The sequence below is a fragment of the Myotis myotis genome, unplaced genomic scaffold, assembly GCF_014108235.1.
Source record: "Myotis myotis isolate mMyoMyo1 unplaced genomic scaffold, mMyoMyo1.p scaffold_m19_p_1, whole genome shotgun sequence".
Taxonomy (NCBI): Eukaryota; Metazoa; Chordata; class Mammalia; order Chiroptera; family Vespertilionidae; genus Myotis; species Myotis myotis.
Window position 1 is genome coordinate 60,438,793 of NW_023416313.1, and position 18,925 is coordinate 60,457,717.

Here is an 18,925-nt window from a genome sequence, read left to right on the forward strand (position 1 = left end):
TGGTTGCCCCCAATGCCTCCCCCCATCGCCGGCCTGGTTGCCCCTTACTGCCCCCCACGCCGGCCTGGTTGCCCCTTACTGCCCCCCACGCCGGCCTGGTTGCCCCCAACGCCCCCCTGCTGGCCTGGTTGCCCCACGGCCCCCCCACCCCCTGCCGCTGGCCTGATCGCCCCACACAGCCTGCTGTTTAGTTGTTTGGTCATCCCTCACTAACCCCCCTCCCAGCCTGGTCACCCCATGCAGCCTGCTGTTTGGTCGTTACTGTTACTGTGATGGTGTCCTAGATAACTTGCATATTCCTCTATTAGTATAGATTCTTCTTCTTATTATTATTAATCCTCACAAGAGGATATGTTGCTATTGATTTTTAGAGAGCCAAGTTTGACCTCTCTTTTCTCATATTCTACATCCAATACATCAGCAATCTTGTCTGCTAAACTTTTACAATGTATTCTACACCCTCCACTTCACACCACCTCCGTCACAATCACACAAGTCCCAGGCAGCACCACCTCTCATGTGGGCTATCCCAACGGGCCTCCTGAGACTTCTTTTTGTTTCCACTCTTGTCCTTTATTGTCTGTTCTCTGCACAGTAGCCATTTAAAAAGTCTTAAGCCATATAATTTCCCTAGCCTCAACTCTTCATTCCTATAAGTCTTCAAATAAAATCTGAAGTTTCAGTAATTGGCTTGTTCTTACATGATCTGGCTCATCTCAGTCTGTGGCCTCAGCTCCTACCACTCTAGCCCTTGCTTTCTGGCCTCTAGTTACTCTTACATTCTTGATACTCCTCAAAGATGCCAAGCAAGTTTCTTCCCAGGCTTTGCATTTGCAATTTCTTCTGCTTGGGGTGATTCATTCATCACTCTCTTTCATACTTCAATTTACATCTCAAGGAGACTTCCCAGAACCACACCTTCTTTAAAGCAGGCTTGTATCATACTATATGCTCTTATCCTATTTATTTTTCTTTATAAAATTTATTACCTGTATACATACATATAAAACTTGTGTATGTGCCTGTGTATGTGTGTGTATGTCTATTTGCTGGTTGATTGTTTCATTCACTAGAATACTTGCTATGTAACATTTACCATGTACTTACCGTTCTAATCCCAGTGTCCTTGGCATATCAGGATTCAATAAATGTTGTTAAATAAATTAATTAAACCAGATCAAATGGTGCTTGGGTTATCAGACAGTAGATTTTCCTTTAATTCTGTGCTACTCAGAAGCTATTATTAGTGGAAAAAGAACCTAACAACAGGATTTCTGTAATATTTGACAGTGTCAGCTAACTTCTATCAAACCATAGCCATAGTAAAATTTATTTTCTGTTCACTTCATAGTCTAACGAGGGTCTTCGGGGAAAACGGTAATTTAGCTGCCAAATTTGATGATGAATACTCTATGTTCTTCAAAGTCTTGAAGTCATCTCTCCAGCAGGTGGGAGGGTTGTGGATATTTTAGGAGACTCCACTGTAAATGGCATACATTATTTCCACCAACATCCCATTGCCCAGAATTTAATCCTATGGCCCTACCTCACTGCAGGGGAGGCTGGAAAATAGAGTTTATCTGTGTTTCCAGGAGGAAATATAACTACTAACTCTGTCACAATAGACATATGGATGATCTTTAATCCTTAAAAATCCCTGAGAGATAAGTACTTTATCCCCATTTTGAGATTTAAAAAATCTGACCCTCAAATAGGTTGAGCTACACAACCAAGATCATGGAGCTAATGACTCTGTTGCAGGTTAGGGCTTCCCTCCAGATGTCCTATGAGTTTTCCATATCATTTTGGGGACTGGAAATTCCAGACAGAGCACCGGTCATTTTCATGAGGCTGATTTGGATCATGATTTTATCTGTGCTTACACAATTAAGAGTGCATATAGGTCTTGGACTTGAATACTTTTTAATACATTTGTTAACATACTGTGATTTTTTAAAATAATTTAGTTCTACTCACTCTGTCTTCTTTGATCTTACCAATCACAGTATGTTAGTACTTTTTAATAATAAAAATAATATATAACAGAACATTTTAATCTACTTTTCTATCAACTTGAATAAAATATGTAAAGTCTTAGCTGATGGCCTGGAATACATAGCCTTATTGATTAATGTTTCTGATTTGTTTCATTTTTGGATCACTCCTACTTTAATAGAGATATGAATTGTATTTGATCATCTCCAGTTGCCAAACATTGATTCTTTGGGAAGAATTACATACCTGTGAATTGAGGGTAATTAAGTAAAGTATCAATAAAACAATAGATTCAACTTAAATCAGTGGAAGTATAAGATGTAGTGCAAAGCCAAACTAGAGAATTCATAGAAAACACCAGTAGGGTGGCCTTGGTTACAGGGAATCTTGATCACAATATAGTTATGGGTCCTCAGCTTTGTAGGTCCAGAAACTCTATGAAAGGCCTCTCAAAATCTCACACACTAAATAAATTAATGAGACATTGATTATTTAAAACATCCCAATTCTTTTTCATAAAATATGTAATGTTCAGTGATGAGAGCACTTATTTCCCTTATCTAGGGCATACCTTCCTGCTTTTTAGACATTGAAGTAATACAATTATAAACCTAATGATTTTATGGCAAATAAAAAATTTTAAAATGTTATTAGGTAGTTTAAAAGGAATATTTTGTCCAGGAACTGTTAAGACCTGGCAAAATACTTCTGTATCACAAAATTAAAACAGCCCTAACTGGTTTGGCTCAGTGGATAGAGCATCGGCCCATGGACTGAAGGGCCCTGGGTTTGATTCTGGTCAAGGGCATGTACCTTGGTTGTGGGCTTGATTCTCAGTAGGGGTTGTAGAGGAGGCAGCTGATCAATGGTGCTACCATTCCTCAATAGGAAACACAGAAAGAAAGGTAGATTTCAGAAGGAAGGTAATGATTTTTTCTTTAGACACTAAAGGCCTGGTGCACAAAATTCATGCATGGGGGGGGGGGGGCTTTCCTCAGTCTGCCTGCACCCTCTCCAATCCAAGACCCCTCGGGGCTTTAGGCCCGAAACCAGCAGTCGGACATCCCTCTTGCAATCTGGGACTGCTGGCTCCTAACCAGCTGCCTGCCTGCCTGATCACCCCTAACCACCTCTGCCTGCCAGCCTGATGCTAACTGCTCCCCTGCTGGTCTGATTGCCCCTAATTGCCTCTGCCTGCTGACCTGATCACCCCTAACCCTCTCTGCCTGCCAGCCTGATCACCCCCTAACTGCTCCCCTGCTGGCCTGATTGCCCCTAACTGCCCTCCCCTGCTAGCCTGATCACTCCCAACTGCCCTCCCCTGCCTGCCTGATTGCCCCCTATTGCCCTCCCCTGCTAACCTGATTGCTCCCTAACTGCCCTCCCTTGCCGGCCTGATTGCCCCCTAACTGCTCCCCACTGCTGGCCTGATTGCCCCTAACTGCCTCTGCCTCGGCCCCTTCCACTGTGGGTTTGTCCGGAAGATGTCCAGTCTAATTAGCATATTACCCTTTTATTAGTATAGATATTGAATTTGAAGTGCTTGTGGTACATGCAAGTGGAAAAGCAGTGGGAATTATATGTGTAAGTATAGTCACTATTTGTCGATATGCACATGCACACACATAAACTTCTGGAGTTTCTGAGAGGGCACCAGGTAAGAGAGAGAAAATCAGAATGAAGATTAGTTACAGCCCTTGGTGTGTATACAGATGCTCAGGGTAATTTCATGTGCTAGAAGGGAAGAGAGTGAAAGGTAGAGGTCTGGAGAATACTAACATTTTAAAGTTGAGCAGAGAAAGAGAAATGAAGAAAGATGGACTAATGAAGGAAATTGGAGAATAATCAATATTCACTTGTTTGTGCATTCAATGAATATATATTGCACTGTTTGCTCACCTGGGTTGACCCCAATTCAGAGTCTGAGGTGAAAGTATGCATTCAGTAATCCATTCAGAAGTGAACCTAGGAGCAGAAACAAGGAATTAGTGGAGTAACGTAAGTTCATTATCAAGGTGACCATCATTGCGGGTAACTGATGCTTAATCCTGTAGAACTATTTGAGGAATCTTATGAATATTCCTGGAGAACTGAGTACTCCAGGTATGAAAGAGATATTCACCTATGGAACTCCGCCTTCTATTGACCAAGGATAACCCACAGGTGTTAAACAGCTCACACTTTGCAGCAGATTCACTGAGAAACAACTCATACTGGAGCATTAGTAAGCTCTAGGGCAGGAATTGAGAAATATGTAGCACTAGCCAAGGTGACTACTGGCAAATTAAACCTGCGTGGATTTGGCTTATTGAATGAACAGGTGGAATGAGAAATAGAACTTCAAAGAAGTGGTACACAAAAGTGTTGGATTATGGTCCATTCCTTGCAGCACTCAAATCCTACCACTTGGGAGGGTTTGTCCAATTCATCCAAGAGTTTTCTTCATGTGGGGGCCAGCTGCATCTTGGTGCTTTAGTCCTGGGTCAGGAAGGTGTGTGGTACTGGCAAACATGATAGATTATATGGGGGAAGCTGGCTGAATCCCCTACCTGGAATGAAGGTGGCCTTGCAAGAACATGAAGTGATACAGAGTTTTCTGATACAAGCACCTACTATCTATGCTTAGTTCCATGGAATTCATGATAAGATTGCCTATGCACTTGCCCCATCTGGTGTGGCTCAGTGGTTGAGCATTGACTTATGAACCAGGAGGTCACGGTTTGATTCCTGGTCAGGGCACATGCCTGGGTTGCAGGCTGGATTCCCAGTGTGGGGTGTGTAGGAGGCAGCCGATCAATGATTCCATCTCATCATTGATGTTTCTATGTCTCCCTCTCCTATCCTCTCTGAAATCAATAAAAATATATTTAAAAAAAGAATGCCTATACACTCATGAGTGAGAAAGACAAAAAAATAAAATAAAAATAAAACAAATGCAGTAAGTGCTGCGATAAATGCATTTAAAATGTATTTAAATTGTTTTGAGGAAAGGAGGAAGCTAGCCGAATGAAGAAAGATGGAAAAGCATTTCATATTGGACTAAGCAATGTAACTATTCAGTCTTGGAACAGAGAACTGTTTTTTCTGACATAGCACCTCCTTCCCCTTCTTTGTGCTTTCCTCTCTGACACTTCTGGCAGCAGGCGAGCTTTTGTCACTCCCTTTGAATCAGCATTCCTATCATGAGTCTGGCAGAGGGCTCTCAAAAAGATTTGCTTGGAACTGGAAGCTGTAAAGCTGTTAAATAGTGTGAATAGCTCAGAACAGTTTGGCTTCCCTCCAAACTAACTCTTCTACTAACAGAGAAGAAAGAAAAGCAAAGCAAGTAAAAAAACAAAAGGAAGTGTTCATCTTCATGATCACTGACATTTTCCTTTCATTCATATTCCTGATAGGGCTGTATGTTAGAACATATATACGTAACAAAAATATATTGATATTAAATATAAATATAAAGGACATTATACATTATGTACATTATATATTATATATGTAATATAAGTCTATATAAATTACACATATATACAAAATTTTGCACTGCTCTTTTTTTAGAAGGTTTAAAAATCAGCATGTTACACACTTAGCTATGTTCATCCCACCTTATGTATTTAGGATTCTGGGCTAGTAAATCACTATAGACAATATTTTAGTTAAAGTTGTTACATTACAATTTTGTTTTTAATCATTTAAAGGACAGCAGCAGCAGAAAGAATCTGGATTTGTCTCACTTAGTGACCTTCACTAGCAAGCACATTTAATTATAACCCTCTGATTGTGATTATAGTGCTGTGCTAATTTGAAGTTCCACCTTGTGAATTAATGTAGCTTGTGGGATCTGTAGAAAATTATAAACCCGTGGTTACAATTTTAATTATAGCATCCATTTTATAGATGTCAGCCATCTATCTCCAAGGACATTCTCTTCTGTGAAAAGTATCATGAAATTGGTCTTTTCCCTTTGACTTAATATTGCCTTCTTGAAATATAATGAATACCTATTGGTGACAGCATCCCTTTCCCAGTCTGCATTGGTGAGAATCATGAATTGTACTAAGAGGTATTTTGCTAAACACAGGCACTGGAGCAAATGTGCCATTTATAAAATGTCATGACATGTGTCATTTTTTGAAACATTGAAAGACCTTAGTGTCCAACACTAAGGGGCTTTAAGAAAATATTAGACGAAAAGTGGATAAAAAGTACAATTTGCATAAATATATGCAGGTATTTCCAAGATTGTCACAAGTTTAAAATTCGAAGGGATATTACCACTGCCTGTGGATCATCAACCCAAAATAATGACAGAGATTGCAGAAAGGATAAGAGTAAGGAGATCTAAGATTCTTCAAATTGGTGTTGCCATGGTTTTATGGTATTATGATTTGATAAGAAATAATATAACTTATAGAATCTTTTTTGAATTTTGATCTTAGAGAAGGAGGAAGGGGGAGAGAAAGAGAGAGAAATATCAATGTGAGAGAAATACATAGATTGTCTGCCTCCTGGCTGGTGATTGAACCAGCAACCCAGGTATGTGCACTGACCGGGAATTGAACCCGTGACCTTCTGGTACAATGGATGGCATTCCAATTAACTGAGCCACTCTGGCCAGGGTTAACTTATAGTGTTTTATAAATAAAAGCATGCGAATTATTTATTTCCAAATTTTATTTCCTACTTATTTCTAAAAGATCCCTAATATGTCTCAGTTCTATTTACAAAAATGTTGCATATCCTATCGAATAAAAGAGAAACATGGTAATTAGCCATACCTCCGCTACCCTTCCCATTAGCTAATCAGCTAGATATGCAAATTAACTGCCAGCCAAGATGGCAGCCGGCAGCCAGGCAGCTTGAAACTAACATGAGGCTTACTTGCTTCAGTGACGGAGGAAACCAACGTTCCCCACCTGCCTTGCTGGCCTCTGAGCTTGCAGTTTGAAACATTGTTACAAATATAGAAGCTAAACAAAACCCCAAAAACCTGCTTTCAGCCCGCCGGGATCTCAGAGCTGGAGTTGATACAGTGTTTCGATTATAGAACCCAAACAAACCAGATACCTGCTTTCAGCAGCAGAGGCCTCAGAGCTGGAGCCAGAGCTAAAGCTGGCCCAGAATAAAAAAAAAAGTAAAAAAGGAGTGGTTAGGAGCTTCAGTCACCCGCCGGCCTGAAAACAGCCCTCAGCCCCTCACCCAGGCTGGCCAGGCACCCCAGTGGGGACCCCCACCCTGATCCAGGACACCCTTCAGGGAAAACCAGCCGGCCCCCACCCATGCACCAGGCCTCTATCCTATATAGTAAAAGGGTAATATGCCTCCCAGCACCGGGATCAGCGGAGCTGAGAGGCCTCCCGGCACCGGGATCAGCATGACAGGGAGCAGCGCCCAAACCCCCTGAATGCCCTGTGGCTCTGTGTGTGACAGGGGGCGGGGCCACAACCTCCCTATCCGCCCTGCTCTGTTCATGACGGGAACGCGCCCCAACCCCCTGATCAGCCCTGCTCTGTGCCTGATAGCGGGGAGCTCCCCAACCCCATGATCTCCCTGCGGCTCTGTTTGTGACAGGGTGTGGTGCCCCAACTCCCCCCCCCCACGGGCCCTGCTCTGTGTGTGACGGGGTAGAGCCATAACCTCTCCATCAGCTCTGCCCCGAGTGTGAGAGTGGCGGTGCCCCAACCCCCTGATGGGCCCTGCTCTGTGCGTGATAGGGGGTGGCACTGCAACCTCCTCATCGACCCTGCCTTGAGTGTGACAGGGGGGGGTGCCCCTATCCCCCAATCAGCCCTACCCTGAGCGTGATGGAGGGTGGCATCGCAACTTCCCAATCTGCCCTGCTCTGTGCATGACAGGGGGCGGTGCCCCCACTCCCCAATTGGCCCTGCTCTGAGCCCGACCAGGGGCTGCACCTAGGGATTGGGCCTGCCTTCTGCCAGCCGGGAGCAGGCCTAAGCCAGCAGGTCGTTATCTCCCGAGGGGTCCCAGACTGTGAGAGGGCACAGGCCGGGCTGAGGCCCCCCCCTCCCCCCGATTGCACCAATTTTTGTGCACCGGGCCTCTAGTTCAATGTATAAAAGCATAATATGCTAATTAGACAAGACAGCCGAATAACCTTCTGACATCCTTCTGGATGTCCTTCCCAGATGATATTCTGAACAAAGCCGGGGCTGCAAAGGCCAAGGCAGCCACTCTGGCTGTGAGGGCCGAGGCAAGCTGTCATGGCTGCAAGGGCTAAGCCCCTTGCACAAATTTTGAGCATCGGGCCTCTAGTATTCTCATAAGAAAGAAGTCTTCATTTCAGGGATTACAGAGGTATGAGGCAATTAATTTATAAACTTTTGAAAAAAGATTGAAAGCTAGTATCTCCATGGTCAAGCTAGGAGATAAAAATGTTGTCCATTGTAACAGATCCTGTATGATCCCATCACTACAGATTTGTTTACCAATTAAAGTGCTCTGTCATAATGTTCTCAAGGTCATATCCATCTTTCATTTGATGACACAGAGTAACACGTTAGCCAAGAGTTTCATAGTGCCATGTTTAACATTTCAGGCCCTAGAGCCAGACTATTTCTGTTTAAATCCCAGCTCTGCCACATATTTGCTATATGACCTTGGCAATTTATCCAATTCCTTTGTGTCTCAGCTTTCTCATCCTTAAAAATAAGTGTAATAATGATACCTACCTCAAAAGTTTGCAGTGAATATTTAAAAAGAACACATACTAAGCACTTAGAATGGTGTAAGTTCTCAAATATTATCTATTATCAACATTATTAGAGGCCCAGTGCACAACATTCATGCACTGGGGTGGAGGGGGTTCCAAAGCCTGGCCTGTGCCCTTTAGTAGTCCTGGAGCCCTTGAGGAATGTCCAACTGACGGCCTTAGGCCCGCTCCCCTGTGGGAGTGCACTGACCACCAGGGGGCAGCTCCTGCATTGAGCATCTGCCCCCTGGTGGTCAGTGCATGTCATAGTGACCCATCATTCTGCCGTTGAGTTAGTTTGCATATTACCCTTTCATTATATAGGATTTTATTGTTATTATTACTAGGGTATTACTTGCAACAACTAGGTCTTTATCATAACTGCTTTAACTGATTTCTATCCTGCATCAGTGTTAGTATATACTGTTTGCACCACAGAGAAAAAAAAAATGGGTGAGAAGGGGAAACGTGGCTGAGAACTGTCAGCATGATAAAATGCTTATGCTGCTCACGGCAGTCATCCACTGAGTGTGTTTTCCTATGTCTCTATGTTAATTCAACTATTGACTGATGTGTCATCTACGTATTGCTTTCATTATGTGAGTAATGAAATCAGCCTTATCAATGAAGCAGAAAACTGAGATTCCATGGACATGTTCACCAATGTGTTCACTGAGCCTAGACAGGCACATCAGTGGCTCTTAATAAGCCCTTACACATGACTGGGGAGGTATTTTTTTTAAAAAGCCCACATCCTTTCCCCCCAAATCTCCCTCTTCCTCAGCCTGCTTGAAATCCTAAATACAGCATAATTATTCTCACACCTCACTTAACTCTCCCATGGCTCCACCTTAACTAGTAGGAGTTTAAGGCCTCAAGGAAGAAAAAGAATATATTACCTAGTAAGGAAGCTGGCATTGGCACAGAAAACAAAGTAATCAAAACTATAAATCACAAAAGGATATGCTTAGCACTGTAATGCCTAAAACTTAATTATTTAGTCAGCAGGAGCAGCAGGTTTTTATGGATGAATCATGAACTTATTTTGGAAATGTTGATTTACAGGATCTGGGGGACTTAAAGTTCCCCTACCTTCTTATGCACTTGACATACACACACACCCTGAAAAATACCATGCCCATTTCTTCTACCTGATATTCTTGTGTTTCTCTAGGAAGTTTCTAGATCACTCCTCAGAACAGTGCTAAGACTGGACCTCCTCTTGAATTCTCTTATCAGTCCTCTTGGCAAATTGAGTTTCCTTTACTCTGTGCTCTCTCTACACTGATTGTTGAGGTAACACAGTGTTTATTTCATTGTTCTGTAGTTTTCTATTCACACTTGTCTTCCCCAGAAACTGTGTTTTGACAGTAGGGGATGTTTTTGATCATCTCTGTATCCCCAGTGCCTGGCAACAGAACATAGACACACAATATTGTTTGAGGAATGAATCTATAGATGTAGAGAATTTTATTTATTATCCTATATAATAAAAGGGTAATATGCAAATTGACCCTAACAGCAGAATGATTGGTCACTATGACATGCATTGACCACTTGGGGGCAGACGCCCAATGCAGGAGTTGCCCCTTGGTGGTCAGTGTGCTCCCATAGGGGGAGCTCTGGTAGGCCACAAGCTGGGCTGACGGCTGCGAGCACAGTGGTGGTGGCAGGAGCCTCTCCCGCCAACTTAGCAGTGCTAAGGATGTCTGACACAGCCTAGTTTACTCATAATAATTAAGGAGTTGGCAATTAATGTCTTATCAACCCCAAATTTAGAGTTATCTTTATTTCTTCTTTATCCCTTCTATCTAATAAATCAATACTTAAGATATTTTTCAATTTCCTTTCTAGTACCAGAGCTTTGTTCGGATGCCAATTGTCACATTTGCAGTATATAAACAATCACTTAACTGGTATTGTAAACTCTGGTCTTCCCCCACCTACTCAATCTATGCATTTCTGACAGTTTAATTTTTCTAAAATACCTATGACTCTATTGATAGAAGTCTGTAATTTCAAATCTATTTTATAATAGGTGATACATAAGTGCTAAGTAAATTCAAAATCTAACATAAATCTCTCAGACCCCATCCTTCCCTTCATAGGAATCCACAGTTATCTGTTTCTTTGGTATCTTCAGAAACTCTCTGTGTACATCTGTATGCTTATGTGAGTACAGATGTGTGTAGGAAGCCCCCATAATTTTTCCTTAAAAATGTAGACTAGTCTATACACACAATTTTTGCTTTTAAAACTTAATATGTCTGGGAGATTATTCCTTGTCAGTATTTCTTAATCTGAATCATTTTTTTATGAAGAGTCTTTGCCCCCTTTTCAATTTTTTACTGAGTGTGTATGTATATATGTAATAAATTTACCATTTTAACCAATTTTAAATGTACAATTCAGTGGCAGTAAGTACATTCACAATGCTGACTATCACTACTGTCCATTTCCAGAACTTTTTCATTATCTCGAACATGAACTCTGTCCCATTAAAAATAACTCCCAATTTCCTCCTCCCTCAGTCCCTGGTAACCTCTGTTCTACTTTCTATCTCTATGAATTTGCCTATTCTAGGACTCATGCAATATTTGTCCTTTGTCTGGCTTATTTCACCTAGCATGTTTTCAAGGTTAATTGCTATATGTTATAGCATGTATCAGAACTTCGTTCCTTTCTATGACTGGATAATATTTCATTGTATGTATATACCACATTGTGTTTATTCATTCATCTGTTGATGCTCACTTGGGTTGCTTCTACCTTTGGCTATTGTAAATAATGCTGCTATGAGCATTAGTATACACATATTTTTATATTCCTAAATGGAAATTGCTGGATTATGTGGTAATTATATGTTTGACTTTTTGAGGAACTGAAAAATTATTTTCCATACTGGCCACAAAATTTTACATTTTTTCCTTCAATGCACAAAATTTCTAATTTCTCCACATCATCACCAACACTCATTTTCTTTCATTCTTTTCTTTTCTTTTTTTTTTTTTGTTATCCATTCAAATACATGTGAATTAGAATTCTATTGTGGCTTTGGTTTGCATTTCCTTAATGATTAATAACATTGAACATCTTTTCATGTGCTTATTGGTTATTTGTATATATTTTATTACTTCAAAATTATAAAATATTTTATGTATTTAAAAGTTTGTTTTTGATGAGTAAAGCTTACTAATAGAACAATTCCCAGAAAGCCCAACACCCAACCTAAGAAATAGAGCATTCACCATATGGTTCCAGGTCTATGGTTCCAGGTCCCTGTCCTTACTTCCTATATCACAACTCCTGTGAACTCCCAGTCCCAGAAGAAGCTTCGTATCTTAAATTTGTTTCTTATTTTTCTTTTCTTTCTAGTTTTACTACATATATGTGTATCTTAAAACAATATAATGCTTTATTTTGCTTGCTTATGAAATTTACTATACTATTGTATTTTTCTGATATTTCTTATTCACTCAACATGTTTCTGAGCCGAAACCGGTTTGGCTCAGTGGATAGAGCGTCAGCCTGCGGACTGAGAGGTCCCGGGTTCGATTCCGGTCAAGGGCATGTACCTGGGTTGCGGGCACATCCCCGGTGGGGGATGTGCAAGAGGCAGCTGATCGATGTTTCTCTCTCATCGATGTTTCTAACTCTCTCTATCTCTCTCCTTTCCTCTCTGTGAAAAATCAATAAAATATATTAAAAAACAAAAACAAAAACATGTTTCTGAGATTCATACATGTGGATGGCTGTCATTATGAGTTATTTATTTTATTTCTATACAGTATCTCATTAAGTAACTATCCTATCTAATAATAGCCAAAAATGGTAATTGACCGTACCTTCGCTATGCCTCCCATTGGCTAATCAGCACAATATGCAAATTAACCACCAACAAAGATGGCGGTTAATTTGCATGTACCAGCTGGGAGCGAAGCAATTTAAGCGGCTGAAAACAAGCTGGGCGTCAGGGGGGTGGGGGGAGAAACAAGCTGGGCCAGGGGGCAGAGGAAGGCGGGACCGAAACAAGCCGGGCTGAGGGGACGGAGGGAGGCGGGACCGAAACAAGCCAGGCTGGAGGGGCGGAGGGAGGCGGGGACAAAACAAGCCTGACATCCCCTGAGGGGTCCCAGACTGCGAGAGGGCACAGGCCGGGCTGAGGGACCCCCCTCCCCCCGAGTGCACAAATTTTTGTGCACTGGGCCTCTAGTATATATATAAAAGCCTAAGCGACTGTTCACCTGGTAGCTATGACGCTCACTGATCACCAGGGGGCAGATGCTCAACACACAGGCATGGAAACATGGAGCAGACTGATGAATCTCAGAGTGATGGGTGAAGAGGGGAGGGTGGGGAGAAATTAATCAAAGATCTTATATGCATACTAGAGATCCAGTGCATGGATTTGTGCACCGGTGGGGTCCCTCAGCCTGGCCTGAGAGGATCAGGCCAAAACTGGCAGACTGACATCCCCTGAGGGGTCCCGGATTGCGAGAGGGTGCAGGCCAGGCCAAGGGACCCTAGTACTACATAATCTGTCTACTCTTTTGTCAGTTGACATTTGGGTAATTTCTAGTTTTCTTGATATTACAAATCATGCAACCATGAATATTTCTATGTGAATCTTCTGGCACACAATCTATAAAATATATCTAGGAGTGGAATTGTTGTGTCAAGAGCATGTTTATCTTCAAATTTAGCAGATAATGCCAAATTATTTTCAAAGTATTTATACAAGATTATACTTCCACCACTATCTCACAGAGTTATGTAATATATAAGACACAAATTATAAGAAACGCCACATGTTTTATATTAGCTATATTATTTGAAAAGTTTGTAAGCCTTTCCTGTTGTTGCTGTTTTCATATCTGCTTGGTTTCTGTACATGCTCCAAAAATAAGTTTGAAGATAATGTGGGACTCCATAATTGTTGTGTAGAGGGTTCCATATATGTCCACACACACAAAGAGTGAGGGAATCTACAGTGTACCAATATGACAACAGTCGGTTGATTTTTAAATGTTTGAAGCTAGATTATTAAGTGCATGATGATTTTAAATGGTTATTTTTGTCTGACAAACTGAAATTTCTATTACAATGACTCTTAAGCTCTGGCATCACTTTCAATCTTAAAGTCTATTTTTCTCTTTGTCAGTTTTTAAATAATTTTGATGGTGAGTTTTATGTGTCAACTTGACTGGGCTAAGGGAGTCCAGATCACTGGTAAAGCATTATTTTTGGCTGTGTCTGTGAGCGTGTTTCTGGAAGAGATTAACATTTGATTCAGTAGACTGCCTGACAAGATCCACCCTCATCAAGGGAGTTGGGTATCATCTGATCCACTGGGGGTTAGAGGGAACAAAAGGTCAGAGGAAGGGCCAACTCTTGCTCTTTCTTCTTGAGCCAGGATGTCCATCTCTTGTTCCTCAGAGCTCCTGAATTACATCACTGTTTTTCCTGGTTCTCCAGCTCACAGATGGCAGGTTGTGGATTTCATGGCCTTCTATACTACATCTTTTATATCTATCTTTCCATATATTGTTAGTTTTGCTTCTATGAAGAACTCTGACTAATCCTATATAATAAAAGCCCAGAAACTGAACGGTGGAATGACCAGAATGACTGGTCAACCAGTTGCTATGATGTGCACCGACCAGCAGGGGGCAGATGCTCAATGCAGGAGCTTCCCCTTGGTGGTCAGTGCGCTACCACAGTGGGAGCGCTGCTCGGCTGATCAGGATGAGCGGCTGCTCCCACTGTGAACCCTGGGCCTACGGGCAGGAACTCTGGCTGCAGATCGTAGCCTCCTCACCCCAGGCTCGTCCTCCTCCTCCTTGCTCCCTGCTGCCTCCTCCGGATGCCCACAGGCCATGCAGTGCTGCCACAGAGCTCTCAGAACTGACCCCGGAGGCTGGGAGGCAGGTTCACTGCCACCACCTGCCTGAGGCCTACTCCCCTGCTTCTCAGTGCTATTGTCCCTGAGCCTGGCCCCAACTGGGTCCCCGGAAGAGGCGAGTGCTCTGGCTCCATGGAAGATGCCAGACCAGGGAGCAGCCACTCAGAGGGTGGGTCCACAGCCACAGGATGAGCGGCTCTCCCACAGCAGGTGTGATCCCCGCATCACCGCCCCCCCCCCGCCCCCGCCCCCGCCCCCCCCCCCCCCACCCCCCGCATCAGTGTATGAATCCCATGCCCTGGGCCTCTAGTATAGTAATATAGTTATATCAACTTTATTGGGTTGATATATCTGTATAAAAAAATCCTTGTATTCTTATGTTGTAGGTGTTTCTCATAAATAAGACAGAGCTGCATTGATTTATTTGTGTTTGCTTACTTATTTAATTTATAACCGGTCTTGAGTCACTGCACTTATGTTTATTATAACTACTGGTACATGGATTTATTTTCTGCTGCTGTTGGAGAATCAGTTTTAACCTAGTTGCTATTTCCCAGTAGCTAATGTAATTTTTGTTCTCTGAATTGCTTTAAGATTTTATCTTTACTTTTGGCATTCTGCGTGGTTTTAATGGATCTAGATATGTTTTTAAAAAATTTATCCTGCTTAGGATTTCATGCTTCCTCAATCTGATGGTTTTTGTTTTATAACAATTCTGGAGATTTTTAAGCATTGTTTCTTCCAGCAATGCTGCTTTTACATTGTGTCAACTATTTTCTTCTGAAACTCCAGTTAGAAGTTGATTGGACCTTCTACCACAATTCCTGTTTTGTAATTTCTCATTATTTTCCAACTCTGTTTCTCTGTGATTTTATTAGCTGCTATTCTTAGTTCTGAGCCTTTTGTGTTTTCTACAGTATAGGTAGAAATATTTCTAAGCTTTCTACAAATAATGTCAAACACCTAGGTTAAGATGTATCAAATTATATTCCTTCCAATGGTTTCAGCTTTCTTCGTTATTTCTTCTCACATAGTTAACACACTTAATTGTATTCACGATCAAAACAGCAATATCAGATATCTTTGTGGTTTTAGGTTTGTAGTGTGTGTGTTTTACTGACTCATAAACATGGTGGCTTATTTCCTTACGTGTTCTGTGATTTTCTTTTTAAAATTGTGACCTCCTATTTGTTGCAACCCTATCTGTGTGGATTTTCTGGCATTGAGGAAGGGTTCTAAAGAGCAGTGGTTTCCCTTCTACCAGTTGCCCAAGAGCTCTATCAAATAGGGCTAATCCAATTGTGTTCTCACCTGTTAAAATTGATGGAATTATTGGAACATCACTTTAAATCAGTGGTTCTCAACCTTCCTAATGCCACGACCCTTTAATACAGTTCCTCATGTTGTGGTGACCCCCAACCATAAAATTATTTTTGTTGCTACTTCATAACTGTAATTTTGCTACTGTTATGAATCATAATGTAAATATCTGATATGCAGGATGTATTTTCATTGTTACAAATTGAACAAAATTAAAGCATAGTGATTAATCACAAAAACAATATGTAATTATATATGTGTCTTCCGATGGTCTTAGGTGACCCCTGTGAAAGGGTCGTTCAACCCCCAAAAGGGTCGCGACCCACAGGTTGAGAACCGCTGCTTTAAATGAAATTCAACCAAATACTTATTGTTTTTTTCTACATGATAAAAATCCTCTTTTAGCTAAATTACTGCAATGTTTTGGCAGGATAGATATGATTTAAGTTTCACATAGCTAGTCTTAGATGAGGTATGGTATCTTCTGAAAAATTTTAAAGAATGTTTTCACAAGTGCCGATACACAAGTACTATTTTTTACCATTCTTTATTTTTAGAAAAAATATGTTTTCCCCCTCATAAATTTTTTTGTGATAAAACAACATAATTTTTAGATACTTTGAAGGCTACTCCTTAATTACTTTGCTATATATCTGCTTACCCAGTAATTTGTGATGTGCAAACTCAAAGTTTTGATATCTTTCTGGTACAGGTACCAGTCCTTCATATAAGAAGACTTATTTTATTATTTTGTTGGCTTGAAGAGAGCTGCAGTCTAGTATGTTGTAAAATGACTTCAGGTTATTAAGAAGAAAGACTTCAAGGGAAACTCTAGATGACCTCCCTGCTAGCACAAAAGAAACAAATGAAAGGGCACACATGATAGCATCTCATAAAGAAAATGCGTTATCATGTCTCTAGTTTCTCTTATATAATGGGTGTAAGTAGGGGAAAGATGAGCTAGTAAATTGTTCATCAGCGAACCAGTCACATGGAAGATTTGTCTGTGGGTTTCAAAATTCAGGAACATGACCACAGGTAAGCCTCAGGGGAAAAGCTTAAAGCATGGGATGAGACCTGATCAATGACTGCCACTAAAAGATGTGACCCAAGGAGAGACACAGCTTCTTTAGCCGCCATGCAGTGAGAGCCACCCACAAATTGGGTTGTCTGCAACAATGTTAATTGGCGGCCCTCTGCACCCAGCTTCATTATTCATCTTATCTCTGCTAGGACCTTCGGCTGGTGGGAGGTACTGGTGGGTGACTGGAGGCAGGGAGGAAGCCACCAGACTATTTTTTTTTCTTTCCTCTCTGCTTTGAAGAGCTTCTCTGTCTCTAGCTGTGTCACCTCATTGTTCCTAGCTCCCTCTGGGCAGGCCTGCCCTGATTCCCACTACTGTCATTTGACCTTAACTTTTGAGATCCTAGAGTACCACTTTTTTCTTTATTTCTCCAATCTAGGAAAGGTTGTGGCTTTCTAATGCTAATTTCTATTTTTTTCAAAAGTCTGAATTTCCTTTGTTAACCAGCTAAAATCATGCTGATCTTTTCCTCTGGGAATAGTGCCCATACCTGCTAAGTGTCATTTTCTTATCGCAAAGCGTTTGAATTCACAGCCTCTCCACCCGTTACTCTGTTCTTTGAAAACTATATGGAGATTGGTTTGATTCTTTTAATGCACAGGGGATTCCGCACAGGAAAATACCTCATAGAGTCCTAGAAGAATGCCATCCCATGCAGGCATACCAAAGAAATCAGTAGGAGTAGCTAGATAGCAACTACTAGTAGCTCTGACAAGAATCAGCAGTGAGTGTTAGGATGCTATGGAGCCAGGAGCTGATTCTATGAAAAAATTATTTAAGTTAATGAGTTAGTAATCAAATATAAGGGAATATCTTGAATGATTGCCTACAATAGATTTTTGTTTATTGTGGCCTATTTTCACTGTAAGCTGATATATTGGTAAGAGCCCAGCTTAAATACCTCTTCACTGTTCTGTTGAGAACCTAGCCTGGTTCCCACAGGATACTAGAAATGGTGTTTTAGGGCAGGTCTTGGGTGTAGGATGCCACAGGGACACATCTGAATGCAAGGTTAGCTGGAGATTATAATCCCGATTTGAGCATCTGCATCCCAGAAACTGCTCTGTATTATGAACAGAACACAAATTTTTGGTGCATAGCCAGTGTCTTTACCATGTACTGTCTGTCATGTAAACTAAGGTAGCACTGCTAAAGAATCAAATAAGGATCATTTCTTTTGGAAAATTAAGTGGTTTTGTGTGTGTGTGTGTGTGTGTGTGTGTGTGTGTGTGTGTGTGTGTGTGTGTTAATCAACAAACAGTGTGAGGATGCCTACTGGGACATCGCACAAAATATGGGACATGCCAGGACAGTTCAGTGGTTAAGCACTGACCCATGAATCAAGAGGTCACCAGTTCAATTCCTGGTCAGAGCACATGCCCAGGTTGCGGGCTTGATCCTCAGTAGGAGATGTGCAGGAGGCAGCCCATTGATGTAACTCTCTCATCGATGTTTCTATCTCTATCTCTTTCCCTTCCTCTCTCTCTAAAATCAATTAAAAATATATTAAAAGCAAAGAAAATATGGAACGTGTCACAAATTTGCATGTCATCCTTGCACAGGGGCCATGCTAATCTTCTCTGTACTGTTTCCATTTTAGTATGTGCTACCAAAGTGAGCATCAAAATAAAGCTTTAATGACAAATAATTACAATACTTGTATCCCTGTGAACCATGCAACCCAGTCTCAGGATGGTATTGAGATAAAAATAAAGTTAATAGTCTTGTTTTCTTCTCTACTGGTCATAGCAGGAATTCTGACTACTACATAACCAAATTCTTAAAGGTTATTATGTGTGGTACAAGTGCAAGGAAGCATGTCTTATGTGCAGGATGAAGTTTTCTAATGTATTTATATGACAGAGATAACAATCAAGTCCCAGTGGTGGAGACCAGAAGTCACAACAGAAAGCCACAATAG

The 18,925-nt window shown here is 41.4% G+C and overlaps 1 non-coding gene across 1 annotated transcript; it reads right to left on the reverse strand.

Moving 5' to 3' along the window:
• Window positions 1–18,521: 18,521 nt before the first annotated feature.
• On the reverse strand, window positions 18,522–18,624 carry LOC118661270. The gene has a single exon (XR_004969245.1). It is a non-coding gene; the product is annotated as a U6 spliceosomal RNA (small nuclear RNA).
• Between the last annotated feature and the right edge of the window lie 301 nt (window positions 18,625–18,925).